This window comes from Diabrotica virgifera, chromosome 10 (genome assembly GCF_917563875.1).
Source record: "Diabrotica virgifera virgifera chromosome 10, PGI_DIABVI_V3a".
Lineage (NCBI taxonomy): Eukaryota > Metazoa > Arthropoda > Insecta > Coleoptera > Chrysomelidae > Diabrotica > Diabrotica virgifera.
The window spans coordinates 110523734-110543504 of record NC_065452.1 but is presented as its reverse complement, the minus strand read 5'-3'; the positions used below and the strand labels follow the sequence as shown (position 1 = coordinate 110543504).

Genomic DNA, 19771 nt, shown 5'->3' with positions numbered 1-19771 from the left:
CCTAACGGAACATATTTTTAAATAAATTGGAGTAACAAAAAAAATAATAATGTTCACCTGTATCAACACAGTTGAGCTCAGCAAAATACTACATGTGCTTAAAAAATTCAGGCTAGATTACCTATACCTAGGTATAGAAAATTATTGATACACAATATACCTACCTACAGGCAACAATCACTGTCAAATTACATACTAATAGTAATCGGATAAAAATAAAGCAAGGGTTTAGACAAGGAGATCCACTGACGTCATCGAAATGATAGCCAGACTGAAATGGAGATGGCAGGACACATAGCTAGAATGACATATATATGGCAATGGCCAAAGAGCTTATTGGAATGAAGACCAAAGGAAGACAATAGAAGCGTCGGACGACCACCTACACCTACAAGATGTTCTGACAATTAAAGAAGGCTAAATAAAAACTGGATGAAAGCGCCGCAAAATAGACGGGGTTGGAAACACGAGGAAGAGGTCTATGTTTAGCAGTGGACTTTTGAAGCTGGATGATGATGATGATGACACCTCATAATAGAGCCACCGAAAAAATCTTAATTGAGATAGGCCATCCAATCACATAATTATACGGGTTGCTAATAATGTAGTCAACATGCTGAAGGCCATGACATTTTTATGGTTTGACATTATAAAGTTAATTGAAGATAAAATCTCCAATTTAAGATTTGCTAATGACAATGACACTACAAGAAATGCTATATCTCCTGCGACTAGTTGAATGGGAGAGCAATAAATTGTAAGTGGTCATGACCCCCCCCCCCAAACGAAAATAAATATCAATTCAATAATCCTAAAAAAGAAAAACCGAGAGCTGTCAAATTTCTGGAACCGCCGCCGGTCGGTCTTAAAATTAGATAAAGGCAAGACGAAAATATTGGGCATATTTACAGATTCATGAATTCATGACTATTCAGTTGACTTACGGGAATACCAGCTGGTAGACAGCTTCAAGTATCTCAGATCTAGTACAACTTTACTAACGACGGCAACTGCGAAGCAAAGGTTCAGAGATACATTGATAGATAATATGACAAAAATGCTATAAGTCGACTAACTAAAGTTTGAAAACACAGATCTATCTTTCACAAAATCAAGATGAGACTGTTGTATTCTTAATATTTATATACGGGGCAGACACTTGGACTCCTCGCGCACAAGAATGCCAAAAAATTGATGCCTTTTAAGATTCGCCGGTCCGAAATAAGAATGGCGTAACTGCAAATTTTGTCAATTCCTTTCTATTGCGTAATTAACTTCTAAAATACTATACCCCAGGCAACCAAGTGACGTCAATAACGTCGAGGAAACGTCAGTGTTTGGTTGAATATATACACGTGTTTGAACATTACGTCGTGTAAACATCTTTTGTAGGTGATTTTAAATACGTAAGATTAATGACGTTAAAATACCTTCAAAAACACGTTTTCATTTCAGACAGCCTAAGTCTGACGTCACGAAATTGGGAGGAGCTTACTTGTCAAAAGCGTCAAAAGTTACAAAACAAAGGTTATGTTGTTATGTTTGAGTTTGTATTTGTATTTTTGTGTCATCGTTTCACTTTTGTTTGTCATTTGTGAACTTAATAAACTTACCACAATGCAAAGTGATTATTCAATGAAATTATTATTGGAACCTCCAGATGTTGGAGAAAGTGAGAAAGGTAGGCGAAACAATTTTTATTTACTGTTCATTTTCCCCTAATATTTATCAATAATGATGAATTTTGCAAGCAATAACATTATTTCTTTTATTGTTTTAGATATTCATTGAAGCTGAAAATAATTGGACATTTAGATATTCCACCAATTACTATTATAATGCTATTATAGATATTTATACATATCTGGTGGAGTCTCACAGTTACACTACTTTAAACAGCAGATGAAAGCATACAAAAGCCTTCAGGCACATAAGAGCCCTTACAACTGGATTTGTTTTGTTAACAAAACTGTTAATGATTTCTATATTATTGTTGGAAAGGTATGCCTTTATTTTATTTATTCACAATTAAGAAATATATGGATAACAGTATTAGTGTCTTTTGGATAAATTAGTTTTAAATATTCTGTATGAAACCAGACATACAGTCGAAAAAATGAAAGAATACCCATGAAACGTCACATCAATCACATATTTTGTATTTGCTGTTTTTTTCCATAAATAACAAACGAGAGAGATAGATTATTAATAATCTGAATAATATGTGACTGATGTGATCGTTCATGGGTATTCTCTCATTTTTCCGACTGTATTGTCGTCCTAATTTGTAAACTCCACTCCATATTTCTCTGAAAATGAGTTATTACTGCCATTTATTTGAAAAAATCCCTACTCGTTTAAAAAAGAATGCACATGCATATTTTTACCAGTAGAGTAAATAGTGACATCTTCGTATCCACCGTATCTCCCTTGCGGCAAATTTAGTACGAAAAATATGTAACTCCTCAGTTTCCCATACCACACGACTGACCTCACTGTTTAGAAAGTGATAGTTTCAAGAAAAAGTTGGTGGTAAATAATATTAAATACAGTCGGAAAAATGAAAGAATACCCATGAACGAACATTCAAAACAAGCTGTATTTTCCTGTCACCGTATCACAAAGGAAATTGTCCAGTGCAAGTACGTGTAACAATAATTATTACATGTACTTTCGCTGGCCAATTTTTTGTGTGACACAGTGACAGGAAAATACAGCGTGTTTTATAATAATATGTTCGTTCATGGGTATTCTTTTATTTTTCCGACTGTACTCATTAAACAATATACAAATGTTAGTGATATGTGATATCTATAAAATATTCCATTTTAGCATCCTATCTTTTAAAATGGGAGATATGTAGTATTCACATTAGGCATATTTAGAGAAATAGTTTTTTGTGATTTTTGTAGTTTTTTGAAAATTTGGATAAATGGAGTTACGCAGTTTACAGATTAGGTCGACGACATGTAATTGATATGATAGAAAAGAGAATAATAAACAGTCATGATTGTTTGTCCTAAAATTATATTATATGAATGTCTGATTTTAAAATATTCTCAATCATTGTAAAGAACGCAAATACTCAAATAAAAATAAATTTTTATAGTTGAAGCATTCCCACAAAGATAAAATATTTTTTTAGGTGAAGCATTCACAAAAAGTTAACGCTAAACCACTAGATGCTTGGGTGATAGCCAGTTCCAATGGCATAGCAAATGCACATTCCCAAGTAGCGATTTTACGACCTGCAACCAATTTTGTCCTAATGGGACGTTAAATTTAAGGACAAAATTGGTTCACAATAAGCCTTAACCAAGGACAACGTCTGTTTTTCCTATGGACCAACGTTGCTGCTAATAAGTAATATAATCTGATGACCAACCGACATCGGGAATAACGACGTCAATTATTAGGATAAGGTTTGACGTTAAGCTGACGTCGGTCTTAACCTATCTGTAGTATAAGTGCAATTAAGTGGCATACATCAACGACTACTCAATGTCGGGAATTACAACGTATTTTTTAGGATAGATGCCAACGTTCAGAGGACGTTGGTGTTTTATCGAGTATGGTAGACGTATTTTTCGGGAAGACGACAACGACAATCCGACGTTGAGAATACCAACGTTAATTATTAGGTTAAGGTTTAACGTTAGCTGACGTCGGGTATAACCTCTATACCACAATGTAATTTACTGGAAGACATTTAACGACTGCTCAACGTCGGGGATTACAGAGTATTTATTAGTATCGAACCCAACGTTCAGGAGACGTCGGGTGTTTTCTCAGTAGGTATATGGTAGATTGCTGCGTGTATTTGCGGGAAGGTGAGAACGACAATACAACGTAGGTAATAACAACGTAGTACTTAAGTAAAGTTGTATATACGTTAACCTGACGTCAAAGTTTTTTTATAAGATACCTGTAATTTACTAAAAAACGTCGACGACTATCCAACGTCGTAAAGTAAATTTTCGACAATTATTTGTTTAGTTTCCACCAGATTAAGGCGTGTTCACGACGACGACCGGTCGTCGGGAGTCTGTCGTCAAGACCAGGTTGTTTGCGCTTACTTTAGGACGTATTAGGTATACCAATAGGTAAATTCGAGGTGTGCAAGGTAAAAATAGGTTATACTAAAGGTCGGCAAGGGGTGTCCTTGTCCAAATCAGTTAAAATGTAGTGCAATTTAGGTCGAGAGTCAAATGCGCCATTAATGAAAGATCGCCATGGTTCAGCCATTTTTTGAAACATAATGTTTGGCAATTTTTTTGCTAGATTTTAATGAATATTTGATTTTAATTAACGAATTTTGTTTATATATAAATCAAAGATAATTTTGTATGGGTCTAGACATAATAATATGTTTTTTTAATTACGATGGTTATTTCTATTTTTACCGTTTTGTTCGATTTAACCTGTAAATTTCTGAGGCACTTTCAGTTTTTAGCAATTTTTGTACCTAGTTTAAAAATACACTTCCTTGCGTTTCTAAATTTTCGACCTCATTATGCAATGAGGCAGATGGCAGATGATTAATAAAATAATTATACAAGTCACTTAGGTTATATTCTGAATAGAGTAGGAACCTACTTAAATAAGTATCAACAGGCCGTCATGCATCTTAGTTTCTGATGATTTAATATCCTCCAAGATTATTAACCTATTTGGTAAAAATGAAGTGTGTCGGCCGTACTTCTGTGGTAGAGAATTTTATACTATTACTTTACAAGACCAAAGTCCTAAAAACTAACGTAATTTGACGATAAAATATCTCGAGCTGAGAAGTCGAGAGGGGGACGTCGAGGCAACCCGTATTTCTATTCCCCACTTAGGTGCAAATAGCGGTTTTCTGACCGTCGTCGCTACGTCGCGTATTAACGTTGGGGCATTTATTCCAACGTTAAGACGTCGTAATATTACGTCCAATTGCTTCTTGGGTTGTATGTGTATGGCCGGTAATAGTGAAGTTTGCAGCCATATTGCAGCAATCTTATTTGCAGCTGAGTATGCCCACAGCAAGACCGAAGACGAAGAACCCAATGCATGTACAGATGTTACAGTTATGTACATGGTTTGGAGATAGCAACATATGCATTCTCTGATGAAAAACTAATAAATTTTGAAACTGTTCGGTCAGAGTGCTTGTTGCACTCTCTAAACGAACTGAAATTACATTTTTAATTATGATGTACTTCTTCATCATGAGTATTTATGTATTAGTCTTTTAAGTGTGTATTATCAGATATCACAAGTAAATTGTTTTTATCATTTTAATTTAGTCATTGCAGTTCCTTAATCAAAAAATATATTTTTCAGGTGTCTGTAGATCTTCTTGTATGCAAAAATATGTAATAATTATTTGGAATCAATTTGAGGATTATAAGAGTATGAAAATATATGTGAGAACACAGACTATTATAGTTTTGTTCTATTTTTTATCATTCAATCGTTTTCCTTAAAATTTATAAATATAAAGCAGATAGTTTTCATTGAAATTCAATATATTGGGTCTTATTTGTATGTATTCATTTCTGACTAAAGGTACGATTCTGACAACGACTGCAGACGTCAACTGCAAACATCAGTTGCAGTTGTCAGCATTACGGACGTTACTACTTTGCACTATTTATTTGTACGAGACTGATTCCGACATCTGACTGCAACTGCTGTCCGGCAGAACGTCAGTTGCTAATAATTATGCAAATTAATAGTGCAAAATAATGACGTCTGTCATGGTGACAACTGTAACTGTCATCTGCAGTCGTTGTCGGAATCGTACCTTTAAAGTATGTGGTATAAATATAATAATTATATAATATATTACATAACTTTTTTTTATAATGCTTTGGCTTAGCCAATTAGCCAGACTATTTATTTTTGTATGGTATTACAATAACAATTAATTTAATCATCTAAGCCTACTTATAATCTAAATTTACAGTGTGTTATAATATTCATGGATACATTTTACAATTTTGTGTGATATGTTTACAATTATTTTTAATTTTATTACCTAAGCCTATTTAAAATTTAAATGTACAGGACGTTACATATTTGTAAAGACATTTTAACATTTGCTGATTATTTGAAAAAATAAATTCATTTAAATTAATGGGTAAAGGGCAATTTAGATCAACTAGCTCTTCATACATTATTTTAATATTTTGTCTGTACTGTCCACACTCCAATATGAGGTGCTGTAGATCTCCAATTCCACCACAGGCGCAATATGGGTTATCACTGATACCTATGCTGTGTTTGTATGCTGGGTTATATATTATATTATATAACTATTATAAATATAACTTAAATGGTTTAAACTGAAGTTTGTTATTAAATTGTGAATTAATTGTTTAATTTGTTAATAAATAATTTATTAGTTTATACACATGTTGTTTCAGTTTTGACACAGTAAATATAATATAAAAAGTGAAAATTCTATGTACGTTATATATTATGTTGCATTAAGGATATTGTAATTCTATGCATTTTAACGAGCCTTCCATTTGGTTTTACTTAAATGGAAAAATTGAAATACTAACAATGCCCATACAAATAATTGAATGGGTCTACCGAATAACATTGTAAGCGTCACATGGTTTGTTTTTGAGAAATCAAAGGAACAGTTTTAATATTGTGATAATGTATTACAACAGTATATACATACTGTATTACTCACCTTTAAAATGTATAAACTCACCATTATCACAATATTAAAACTTTTTCTTTTACTTCTCAAAAACAAACCATGTGGCGCTTACAACGTTATTCGGCGGACCCATTCAATTATTGTGTATTTCTAAAACCATAAAATGAAAAATCAATCTAAAAACGACGCAAAATCGACGTAAAAACTACGTTTTTCATATCACGTATTTAAAACGTGAATTATGGTGGAACAAATCGACGTAAAAACTACGTTTTTCATATTACGTATTTAAAAGGTGATAAACATTACGTGAGTTATGGTGGGACATATTCACGTGATTTTCGACGTCGAAAAAACGTGATAAACTGACGTCGTTTGGTGATAATTATGACGTTTTTACAACGTTTTGTAAACGTTATTTGATTGCCTGGGACACAGATGATACAAAAGCGACAGAACTGTAAGTATGTACCTACTAAACCACTACAGGGTAGTTGAGTCGTTATTGAAATACACACCATTTTAGACCTTGTTTTAGATGAAGAATGACGCAACTGTAAATAGGGTTGAAAATGGGGGGAATAAATTCAGAAAATAAAATTCGGACCAATAGGGATGAAAATAAGAGCCATTACTGTAAGAATAAGCGGCATAATAAATATTTAAAAAAAGTTTTTTTGTACAGAAATTATTTTTAGATCAAGAATGACGCAACTGTAGATATGGTTGAAAATGGGGGAATTAAATTGAGAAAATGAAATTTGAACCAATAAGGATGAAACTAAAAGCCATAATTGTAAGAATAAATGCCATACCGATGCTCTGGACGGTAACTCTTTACATATTTAATCACTATTTTAAATATTTTAAAAATTTTAGATGAATAATGACGCAACTGTAAAAAGGTTTGAAATGAGGGGATTAAATTAGGATAATGAAATTCGAACCAATAGGGACGAAACTAAAAGCCATAATTGTAAGAATAAATGCCATACCGATGCTCTGGACGGTAACTCTTTACATATTTAATCACTATTTTAAATATTTTAAAAATTTTAGATGAATAATGACGCAACTGTAAAAAGGTTTGAAATGAGGGGATTAAATTAGGATAATGAAATTCGAACCATTAGGGATAAAAATAAAAACCATCATTGTAACAACAAACGCCATACCGATGCTCCTGGACGATTACTCATTTAATCCTATTTTAAATATTTCAAAATCGTTTTTTGTTCTCCTGAGAAATTTGACTTTTTGCAGTTACGTCATTCTTGACGTAGAAGAATGCTGCGTATACCTTGGATAGGTCATCGGACCAACGTTTCCATCCTTAACCAACTTGATATTAAAAATCTGTCCACAACATGTTTGCAGCGAATTCTACAGTTCTTTGATGAAATACTGAAATACTACAAATTATTTTTATTTTTTATTGCGCATTGAGAAAAGACACAGTGATTCCCTGAGTCCCCCATTATTCAATATGATCATGGATGAAATAATTAAAAAAGTAGTAACTAAAGAAGGATGGCAAATGAAAAAAAACACAATTTAAAATAATCTGCTATACAGACGATGCAACTAATCTCACAAACTGAATATGATTTACAACGTATGTATGCCAATTTAATATAACCGCCAGAAAATTTAGCATGTTAATTTCCACAAAAAATAGATAGATAATAGGTTGGTCAGATAACAAATGATAGTTTAAACATCTAGGCGTCACACTAGTAGTTACAGAAAGCTCGAAACAGAAGTGAAAGATCAAATGAATAGAGCAAACAGAGTCACAGGTTGCCTGATTGAAACAATATGGAGAAATGAAAATATCGGTAAAGAAATGAAAGGCAGAATTTACAAAACAGTCATCAGAACAATAATGACATACGCGGCAGAAACACGACATGACACGTAGAGGACAAAAAGAATGTAAGAAACAGCAGAGATGAAAACCCTTCGAATAATCGATGGTAAAACACTATGAGACAAAGGTAGAAGTACAGATATATGACGGAGATGCAAGGTGGAGAACATTAGGAACTGTGTAAGAAACAGAAGAGTAGAGTGGAACGACCACCTAAGCCGAATGACAACAAATAGACGGTAGTAAAGTCGGCGAGAGACGGTTCCCTAATAGGAAGATGATAAGTGGGAAGACCATGAAAACGGGGGAACAACTTGCTGAAGGCAGAAGTCACATTGAAAAAACAGACAGTCATGTCTACACAAAAGAAAAAGAAGAAGAATAATTGTTTCTGGAAACTCTCCGGGCAGAAAATCAAGAGGACGGTGACCAACCAGAACCAGATGGTCCAACCAAATTTAGAATTCAGCGGGCCCCTCATTCTATGGAGCACCTGAAGATGGAGACCAATGTAGAAAATTTGTTAGGAGTGTTGGAGGATATCACGATTGGGAAACGACAAGAGAGAGAGAGTATAAATGCTCATCTGGTGGTGCCACCGTAATGTCGGATGACGATTTATTAGGAGGACCTAAATCAAAACCATGTTTTGCATAACGAGCGTTCATCCCAATAAATCAAAAATAATTGTCGAAAACATTTTAAAATTTTCGGTTATTTTGAATTTATTAATAATGTTTCATCAATCAATTATTAAAACAGAAAACCCTTTCTATAAATACTTTTACTTTGCAAACATAATGCAGACACTTGATAATTATAAATAATTCCGATAAGTGCAGTTTTTGCATGACGCGGGACGTCCCGCGGGACAAAGCGCCAGTCCCGTCACGCAGAAAAATCATTGTTCTGTCCCGTGTCCAGTCCCGCTGTAAAAATCGCTGTCCCGTCCCGTCCCGCGGGCTAAAATTCTGTACAATGTGCGGGACGGGACGTCCCCCGTGCATCCCTAATGAAATCGACCCTTAAAAGAAAATAAGGAATAGACAGGAAAGGGTATTTATTGATTGCACAGAACTATTTTGCTAACAATTGACTCGTTTCCTCGTCTCTCCTAAGGAAAGAAATAAAGAACATCGTTTCAAACCATAATATGGTCGCCTCGTATTTCCGTGAGACTGTGTAAAAATATAATGTATCTGTAATAAAAGCAAGCCATAAAAATGAAAGCAAAAGTACCCTACCAGGAGTAGTTATTAACTGCAAAACTATCAATGACTAAAGATATGTAAAATATAAAAGTTTTAAGGTTCTACATTCAGATGTTCCTGGTATGATATTTTAAAATATGGGCAATCACCCAGTTAAGTTTTCATCGAACTGTTGATCAGTCGACGTGGACAAAGAGCCACTCAAAAAATCGGATATTGCTGTTATGACCAATCATAATGCGTTATCTTTTATCGGAAGAACTACCAGTGATGGATTGGTACTTGCGGCCCTAGGCCAAATTACCCCGAGCGGCCCCCGATAACTTCCCGATTATGTAATTAAAGCATAAAGACTTAATAATAGTAGATAATAATTAAAACATTTATTTTAATTTTACTTTTTAAAATTCGTAATACAAGGTATAACATAAATGAATAGAAATGCCTCTAATTTCTAATGTTCTATTTGAATACGGACATAAATATGTTGAAATGTATTCACTAATTAAATAATCTTGGTTTGCAAATTTGGCTAAAACCCAAAAACAGCTATAACAACAATTTCTATATTTATAGAAATTTCTAAAGAGAAAATTTATAGAAAGATTTCTATATTTATAGAAGCATTTGAGATGTTGGTTTTTCGAAGGATGCTGAAGATCTCTTGGACAGAGCACGTGACCAACAACGAAGTGCTGAGAAGAATGGAGACTGAGAGAGAACTAAATATTGTAAAAAAATAGAAAAACGAGTTATCTAAGACATAATTTACAATGGAGAAAGATACAACTTTTTACGATTCATAATGGAAGCGAAAGTGGAAGGAAGAGGAGGTTCAGGAAGAAGAAAATACTCCTGGCCGAAGAACGTAAGAGACTGAACAGGCATGAAAACACATTCGAAACTAAAAACCGCTCAAGATAGAGAGCAATTTGTTGTAGTTATAGCCAACCTTCAGTAATGGAGAAGCCACCAGTCAAGTCACAACAAGAAGATAGGAAATATATACAGTGTAACCCCGATAAGTCGGCCTCCAATAACCCGAAAGTCCGGCCAACCCGAACTGATTTTCATCAGACAGAACAAACATTTTTTCAGTTTGACTGAGTTTTTTACCAAGAAATGAACATTACTCTATATACAACTGTACGTACCTAATTTAAATCTATTGTCCATATGTATTTCATGTTTTCGCAATTATAATGGAGTTTACCTGTAAATATAGTGTTTTATTCATTTTTACCATATTCTCCGGCTAACCCGGATTTTCGATAACCCGGATCAGCCGCGGTCCCGATTAATCCGACTTATCGAGGTTCCACTGTAATTCAAAATGTTAGCAAACAGCAGTTATATATTTGTAAAGTTATTAATATCGCTAAAATTATTATATTATAAATTAGTATTGTAGTTAATTGTTAAAATTAAATACCATTTGTTTCATTCAGAGGGAAAAGTACAGATGACAACAAAAGACTAAAAAAAAACGAATTAAAAAGACATTATGTATAAGTAAAAGAACAAGCAAAATAATATGAACTGTAGGTACTAAGTAGTAATAGGCTACGGTACTGAAAAATAAAAATAAGAACACAACAAATAAACTTCTAGATCGTTCAATTCATTCTTCATTATTCTCTTATACTGAAAAACGTCAATGTCATGTTCTTAATTTGGATAAAGTTGGATTAGTGAATAACATTGACACTCATTCCACTCCATACTCATAATAAATCTCATATCTAAACTCTAAACACTGACTTTTCTAGCTTTTTTGGCTGCAAAATCTTTAATGAAATTGTTAAAGTCCAAGGCTTGAAAAAGCTCAGTATTTGAAACAAAACTAGCCAAACTAGACAATCTAGAATCTTCGTCAAAAGTCGTGTTCCTCAAGTAGTTTTTGATTATTTTCAACAAGCTGAATGATCTTTCTCCAGATGCATTAGATGTCATCATGCATAGTAGAATGCGCAAAGCCGTGTCCATATTCAGAAATAATGTTGTTAACTGTTTTTGATGAATTAGTTTCAGATACTCCAAAAGTGTATTCCTCGGAGGCTTGGTAATATTGTTATCATGAGTTTCTCTTTCTTCATCAAATATACCTTCAACAAAGTCTGTGCACTGTACACACACACCCTTTTCCAAAGTCACCATCTATATCGATTCGATACTTTTTAGTCAAAATAGAAACTTTTACCCTGATTTCTTCATTGGAAATTGAACGATAAGTTGTTTAAAAATCAAAGTTCTTCATTAAGACTGAAATAAACTTCGGAGCTTTCATTAAATTCTGAATAAAGCGTGTCAATTACAACATTGAATGTATTAATCTTTAAGTTTTCTTTGCCATTAAAGTGGGGTTCAGTGGATTCACCTTCTTTGTTTTCGCCTTTTCTTTTCGGGGTTCTGTTTATTTCAAGAATATAGGTTTCATTTTTAGACAACTCTTCTCCTCATTTTTCATAGGAATCAAAGTTGTTTCTCAGACTCGATGCGTACTCCTTTAGAGATTTGTATGTTGCAATCACATTAAAGTAGCAGTTTTTGCAATGTTTTGCTACTCTTGTCAAAACGTTGTAAAATATTGTACCACGTGTTTAGTAGAATAGCCATTCTCTTATTTGAAAAATTGTTTCAATTAGTAAAAAATTTTTTACCAAAAATGTTTTTTTTTACAAAATGCTGCGGCCCCCTTTTGCTTGCGGCCCTAGGCCGCGGCCTAATCGGCCTAGTGCCTAGTGGTAAATCCGGCACTGAGAACTACTCACCCTTCGCTCAAGATATAACAATATTTGGCTGAGCGAGGCCATGCCATAAAAAATAGTTTATCACAAAGTGTCATCTTTCGGCCGACCGCAGCCGTCCAGTTGTCTGCCCGTGGTTAGGTATATTATTTTATTTTTAAATTGCGACAGCGAAGCAGATTTTGCGAAACAAGAAACTGAGTTAAATTCAAATAGTGCACTGCAAGTGAATTTAATTGTGACTTCATCAGTGTTTTTTCTAAATTTCTTTTAACATTTTATGAAGACACTTTCCAAATGTGGCATCTGTGGTGCAATAATAATTCTGCAGCTGAAGAGCCACTGGAACCCTCTAATCAATTGGAAGATTTACAAAGCTGTGTAATAAAACGTAAGCGACATTTTCAATAACTCTATGATGATGTCAAACAATACTTCGATTAATTCTTAAAGCCAATAATTTTAAGTACAAAACTATATAGGTCTGGATCCCGCGTATGAAAAAAATTTGATTAATAGCAAGCTGAAAATTTGTTAATAGCTTAAGGGTGTCTAGTCGGATAAACTTTGATATATGGGAACACTGGAATAGGGGCAGTTTTAATTGTGGAACAGGTTAAAAATTTGGAACGGTCAGACCACGAAAACGGCACATTTATTTTGTCCGACAGAAAGACTTAAACTCTCCGAACAGAGATTAAACTCTCATGCAAAAATCAGACTGCTATTTATCACCTGTCATAATTCCTGTCATTTGACATATTCTACATGTTCCACTCATTAAACGCCTATTTGGTGATAAATAGCAGTCTGATTTTTGCATGAGAGTTTAGTCTCTGTTCGGAGAGTTTAAGTCTGTTCTGTCGGAAAAAATACATGTGCCGTTTTCGTGGTCTGACCGTTCCAAATTTTTAACCTGTTCCACAATTTAAACTTCCCTGTTCCAGTGTTCCCATATATTTCAAAGTTGTCCAACTAGACACCCTTAAGCTATTAACAAATTTTCAGCTTGCTATTAATCAACTTTTTTTTCATACGCGGGATCCAGATACTAATAGATAAGCACCAGACTATTGAAAAGTATTACTAAGCTTTGTTTTTAAACCAAGGGGAGTACACTAAACAGACATATTCACACCCAAGAAAGTCACTAGAAATATCACCAAACACATCTTCTTTTTTGGTTAATCATATCGGCCTTCGACGGTTATCCATAAATATTATATTATGTATACTAATACGTCGCTAAAGCGTTACAATCTAAAGGTCGATAAAGGTATATCTATCAATGGAGAATTTTGGAACAACTTACGTGTTGCAGATGATACAGTAAAGGCCGGGACACACATATCCGCACCGAGCCCACACCGAGCACAGACAGCATGGCCAGCCTTGCTGTCTCTGCTCGGTGCGGGCGCGGTGCGGACACGGTGCTGGTTCGGTGCGGATATGTGTGTCCCGGCCTTAACAATAACGGATTAAGACAATGATTCAGAGAACGTAATGCAACACCTTAGTGAACGCTGTCATGAGTACGGACTGAAGATTAATTTAAAGAAAACTAAATGCATGACCATGACTAAATTAGCACACGCAAACATCCAATTGACTATTGAATATACTGTAATTGAGAGTGTGGATACTACAAATAATTAGGAACATGGATAACATCAAATGTGGACCAATGCAAAGAAATTAGGGAGCGTTCAAGTATTACGTAACGCGGTTTTTGAAGATTTTTGTCCCCCCCCTCCCCCTTCGTAACGCACCTTAATGGGGCGTTCACGTATTACGTAACGCAATTTTTGAAGGTTTTTAACCCTCCCCCCTTACGTAATATTTGAACGGCCCCTTACGACACGTATTGAAATAGTACGTGCATCATTCATTAAACTTAAAAAGTTTCTTTGTTATTAGGATATAAGGTTAGAACTACGCCTAAGGATACTTCGGTGTTACGTGTTCTCTACTTTTCTTTATGGCTTGGAAGCGTGGACACTAACAAGTCCATCAATTAGTCAAAAGATTACAATACCATGAAAGTTATCAGAGATAAAACAGGAAGGTTTACTACTTATGAGCAGTTGTATTACTAAAACGTATAAATTTGATCATACTTACTGTTTAATTATATGTAATAATTATTAATGTTATTGAGAATTTTTTATACAGATATTATTATTTTACAATAAGTTCAGTTCAGTCGAGTCGATTAGTGTTATCACTATGTACCTAGGTATATTACAGATGTTGATAACACCGATATTTTTTTATTTAAACTTTTTCGTAAAATAAAATATTTACTGATACCCACATAATTTGAGGAGATGCGATGGTCTCATTTACAATTTACACTTAAAATCAAATGTTTGCAAAATAATAACTTTTATTTAATTTAAATTAGATACCTACGCTACTGTTCACTAAATTGTCACCCTGGTCAATCTTAACAGTGTTGCCATTTTGCTAGTACAGTAGAGCGTCGATTATCCGAACGTCGATCAACCGAACGACCGCTTATCCGAACACGCAACTCCGTGCTCGCAATTTTATCAAGACTTGTTAGTTAGTTACTTCCGAGTAGCCGCTAGGCAATAAAATAAATTTTGTCTCATAAAAGTAAACACTGGATTGAAATTGCCAAACATAAGCGTGTTGTCCTTTCTATGAAAGATAATATGAGAGATTACAGGAAGGTAATCTGCAACTAAGGTATCCAATGAATACCAAATTGTTAATCTACCATTATGGATATAAATATAACAAGGGACGAGCAAGTAACTTTATGTCCCACTGTAAACTTGCCTCACACACGGGGTTAGATGATGCTGTATGTAAATGGCTTACCCAAGAAAACTGTTTTTCTGTTTGAAAAACCAGTTCAATTCAACGGAAAACTCGGAGATTCGTCAAATTTTCAAACAAGCACGATCGCCTTATTTTCGTAAATATTGTATCTAAAATAAAATATGTTTTGTTACAAAAATTAAACTTTTTTGTTTAATTCCTATTTGTCATTAAAAATATATATACATATATATAGTTTTGTTATTTCCTGACCGTGAATTTTTAAATAAAAACTTTTTAATTCCTGGGTTTTTCGGTCTTATAAATGAAATACTTTGTTATGGCTTAAACGTTTCGGCTACACGCCATTTTCAATAAGCACTTTAATTATTAATAATAAAGATTACATAAGTAGAGCACTAAAATTAACATTGCACTTGTTGGCTTGTCGTTTTGTTGTGGAATGTGAGCTTGGCTCTTGAAAACATATGGCAGAATTCAAATTGCCGTCCATTAAGGACCGTATTCCAAATGTTTGCCAAAGGTACATTTACAAAAATAGAATCAAATTATTAAATTAAGATATATATTGGAGAGATCCTTGATGTCAGTTCTGTTGTTTATACAACGTTGATCTTTCTTTATATGGATCATCTCCAATATACATCTTTTGTTATAGTTTTGTTCTTTTTCTAAAATCTGTACATTTTCAAAATCAAAAGCATGGTTATTTTCTATGGAATGTTTGGCTAATGCTGTAGTGTTAACTTTGTTGGTTTGTACACTATGTTTGTGTGCAACAATCCTTCTATTTATATATTGATGTGTTTGCCCAATGTATGTCGAATTGCAGTCTTTACAATTTACTTTATAAACAACATCTGACTGCTGGCCCTTAGTAACAATGGGTTTAAATTTTGAAAAACATTGCCATGATCTTTTAGACGCTTTATGTCCAACATTGATATATATCTTCTTTATTTATAAAATATCATCAACAACCAATCAAACTCCAATACCACTCCAAATCAAATCCAAACTTCACCTAACATTATCAATAGTAATATCACCAACCCAAATAAACACTACATATCTCTTCCATATATCAGTGGATTTTCCGAACAAATGTCGAGAATGTTTGCAAAATATGATATCAATGCTGGACATAAAGCGTCTAAAACATCGGGGCAATGTTTTTCAAAATTTAAACCCATTGTTACTAAGGACCAGCAGTCAGATGTTGTTTATAAAGTAAATTGTAAAGACTGCAATTCGACATACATTGGGCAAACACATCAATATATACATAGAAGGATTGTTGCACACAAACATAGCGTACAAACCAACAAAGTAAACACTACAGCATTAGCCAAACATTCCATTGAAAATAACCATGCTTTTGATTTTGAAAATGTACAGATTTTAGAAAAAGAACAAAACTATAACAAAAGATGTATATTGGAGATGATCCATGTAAAGAAAGATCAACGCAAGGGCGGATCCAGAGAGGGGCCATGGCCCCCATTGCCCCCTCTCTGGATCCCCATGGCCCCCTCCGAGAATTTAAAAAAATATAAATTTAAATATTTGCTATTTGCAGTTCAAATGTTTTTACTTTCAAATACATATTCCGCTTGCCACGTTCATAATGAATCAGGTTCAAGGTGCAAATTATTACTCTGTCATATTTGACGAAAGGACTGACGCATCTCACGTGGAACAGCTTTCTCTAAATTTGAGATACATACACAATAACAACATTCGTGAAGACTTTGTGAAGTTCATTGAAGCTTATGAGAATACAAAAATAATTAGTGAAAATCAAGAAAGAGGGAAACAACAACGCCTGACAGGAGAAGAATTGGAAAAAAAGTATTAAACTTGTTGAAAGAACTGCACTTGAGTTCGAAGACATAATGTGTAGGAATCAGTATTGACAGTTGTAGAGTAATTATTAGCTCTGAAGCGGTCGGTGCAGTAAAAGAAATAAAAAAGGTTGCAACAAATGCAGTTAGATGTCCTTGCCTAAATCATATTTTAAACAACTCCCTTTCAACTCCTATTAATGTATCGTCCATCAGAAACATAGTGGGAACGATGAAGTCAGTAGTTTTTTAACATGTTAGCCAAAAGAAATCAAGTTTTAAAACTGAAACTCGGACAAAATTTAACACGTTTGTATGCGAAACAGGATGCGTTGAGATGTGCCATGAAAACGTAATCCAGTTCAGATCTCGCATTTTACATATAATTGCAGCACTAACATCTATCTCAACATGAAAGTATCCAAAACTGCTACACTTGCATCACCTTTGATTAATTCTTTATGCACATCTGAGCTTCTAGTGTTAATGATGTCAATGATTAAAATTACTAAATGTTAATGTAATTGTTAATGATAACTAAAATTAACATTACCACTAAACCGACTTCTACAAACAAAATCTCTTGATGCTAATCTGGCGACTAAGGCTGTTTCCAATACCATGTTGACTTTGAAAGATGGAAGATCTAACTGCGAAGAAAGTTTTACTAAGATCTTTACCGAAGCTAAAGAATTAGCAGACGAATTGGGGATTAAAGTGAAGTTATCTAGATTTGCGGGTAGACGGACTAAGAGAGCCAATCATGCAGGTGGCCCAGAAAAATAATACAGACGTACAATTTACATGCTTCTTCGAGACAATGTTTGTACCGACTTAACGTCAAGACTACATATATGTCATCTCACTTATTTGTTTGGGGCTAAGGGGCATTATTTCCACAATCCTAGCTGATTCCCAAGGAGAAAAAGAAGTGGAATTATTAAAACCTTTGAAGAAAGCAGTTGAACAGATTTCACTTATCATGGATATTGGTGATACACAAACATTCTTCTATTGCCAGATGAAGTAAAAAAGGTGCTTGACGTTTGTGACGCAAATGTTTTTATGAGACTCAAAAGTGCCTGGAAAGTGTTAAAATTTACCATTTTAACCCTAATTTTTAAAAAATTTCCCCAAGACCCAGTGTACGCCCCCCCAAAAAGTTTATGGCCCCTCCCGAGAAGCGGTCCTGGATCCACCCTTGGATCAACGTTGTATAAACAACAAAACTGACATCAAGGATCTCTCCAATGTATATCATAATTTAATAAATTGATTCTATTTTTGTAAATGTACCTTTGGCAAACATTTGGAATACAGTCCTTAACGGACGGCAATTTGAATTCTGCCATATGTTTTCAAGAGCCAAGCTCGCATTCCACAAAAAAACGACAAGCCAACAAGTGCAATGTTAATTTTAGTGCCCTATTTATGTAATGTTTATTATTATTAATTAAAGTGCTTATTGAAAATGGCGTGTAGCTGAAACGTTTAAGCCATAACAAAGTGTTTCATTTATAAGACCGAAAAACCCAGGAATTAAAAAGTTTTTATACATATATATTATTGTGTTTTCAATTTTATCAATCAAAGGCAAAATAAAAATTAAATTAAATTTTTTTTAAATAACGCGGGCACATAAATTTGATACACCCTGTATATTGATCTGTAAATATTTATTAGAATTTAGTTTGGATGTAAGTGGATTTCTCTTTTAATGAGCTTTCCGATGAACCATTAAAGACTTTTGTGAATAATTAAAGTGAAAAGGACGATGTATTTAGATTTAAAATGGAAAAAGATTGTTTATTACGGGAACTATAGAATCCACAGGTAGAGGTAATTATCATTTTCTAGAAAAATGGTTTAAAAGAAAGTTTGGAATTTTAATATCTTTGTTTCAACCCGATTAAATGTTGTAGAGTTCCCCGAAAGTAATTAGGTTGGTCGGAATAATTTTGAAAATGACTGTTTGTTTGTCGAATGGAAAAGAGAAATGTTTCTGATTCTTGAAAAAGTGGTTTGAATGTTGAGTGAGTTTGAGAAAGAAGGCATTATGTTATTGGCATCGCTGAGGAGCAGTTCGACGTTTTCGTGGATAGATAGTTAGCAAGTACCAGTGGTTGTTTGATAGTGGAGAATAGTGCTGAAAAGTGGAACGAGAGACAGATCAAATTGAGACGAAATACCTCTTTGATTCTGTATTATTGTGAGAAGGAGAGCAGAGAATTTTTGGAGTTTTGTTTGAATCGAGTACTGGTCAAAAGAGGCCTGGCTTGTTGGAGAATTGGTGCTGGTATGCTGATAGTTTTGAAGCTGGAGAACGGAGAGGGCTTTGATGAGTAGCCTTTAACATAGTCAACGAGGGAGAGCTGTTTTGGGTCACGAGAAGACATCAGAGTGAGTGAAGCAAAAGGTCAGTCAACTTATGTGAAAGATATTTTTATGTTCGGAAACTAAAATTTTGAGTAAAAAGCGTAGGAATTAAAATTCCAATATTTCAGAAAGTAAATAGGGAGTATAGCTAATCTTGCGAATACATAATTTGGTTTTGTTTATTTTGTTGTACCAAAGTCATCGGGAACAAACCGATAAATTGTTTTTTTTTTAACTAGAATAAATTTAAATGGTAGAAA

General features: G+C 34.0%; 1 long non-coding RNA gene across 1 annotated transcript; it reads left to right on the top strand.

The window, feature by feature from the left end:
- Positions 1–1528: 1528 nt before the first annotated feature.
- On the top strand, positions 1529–6392 carry LOC126893320 (uncharacterized). Its single transcript, XR_007701133.1, has 3 exons — positions 1529–1681; positions 1781–2001; positions 3146–6392. It is a non-coding gene; the product is annotated as an uncharacterized LOC126893320 (long non-coding RNA).
- Positions 6393–19771: the final 13379 nt, after the last annotated feature.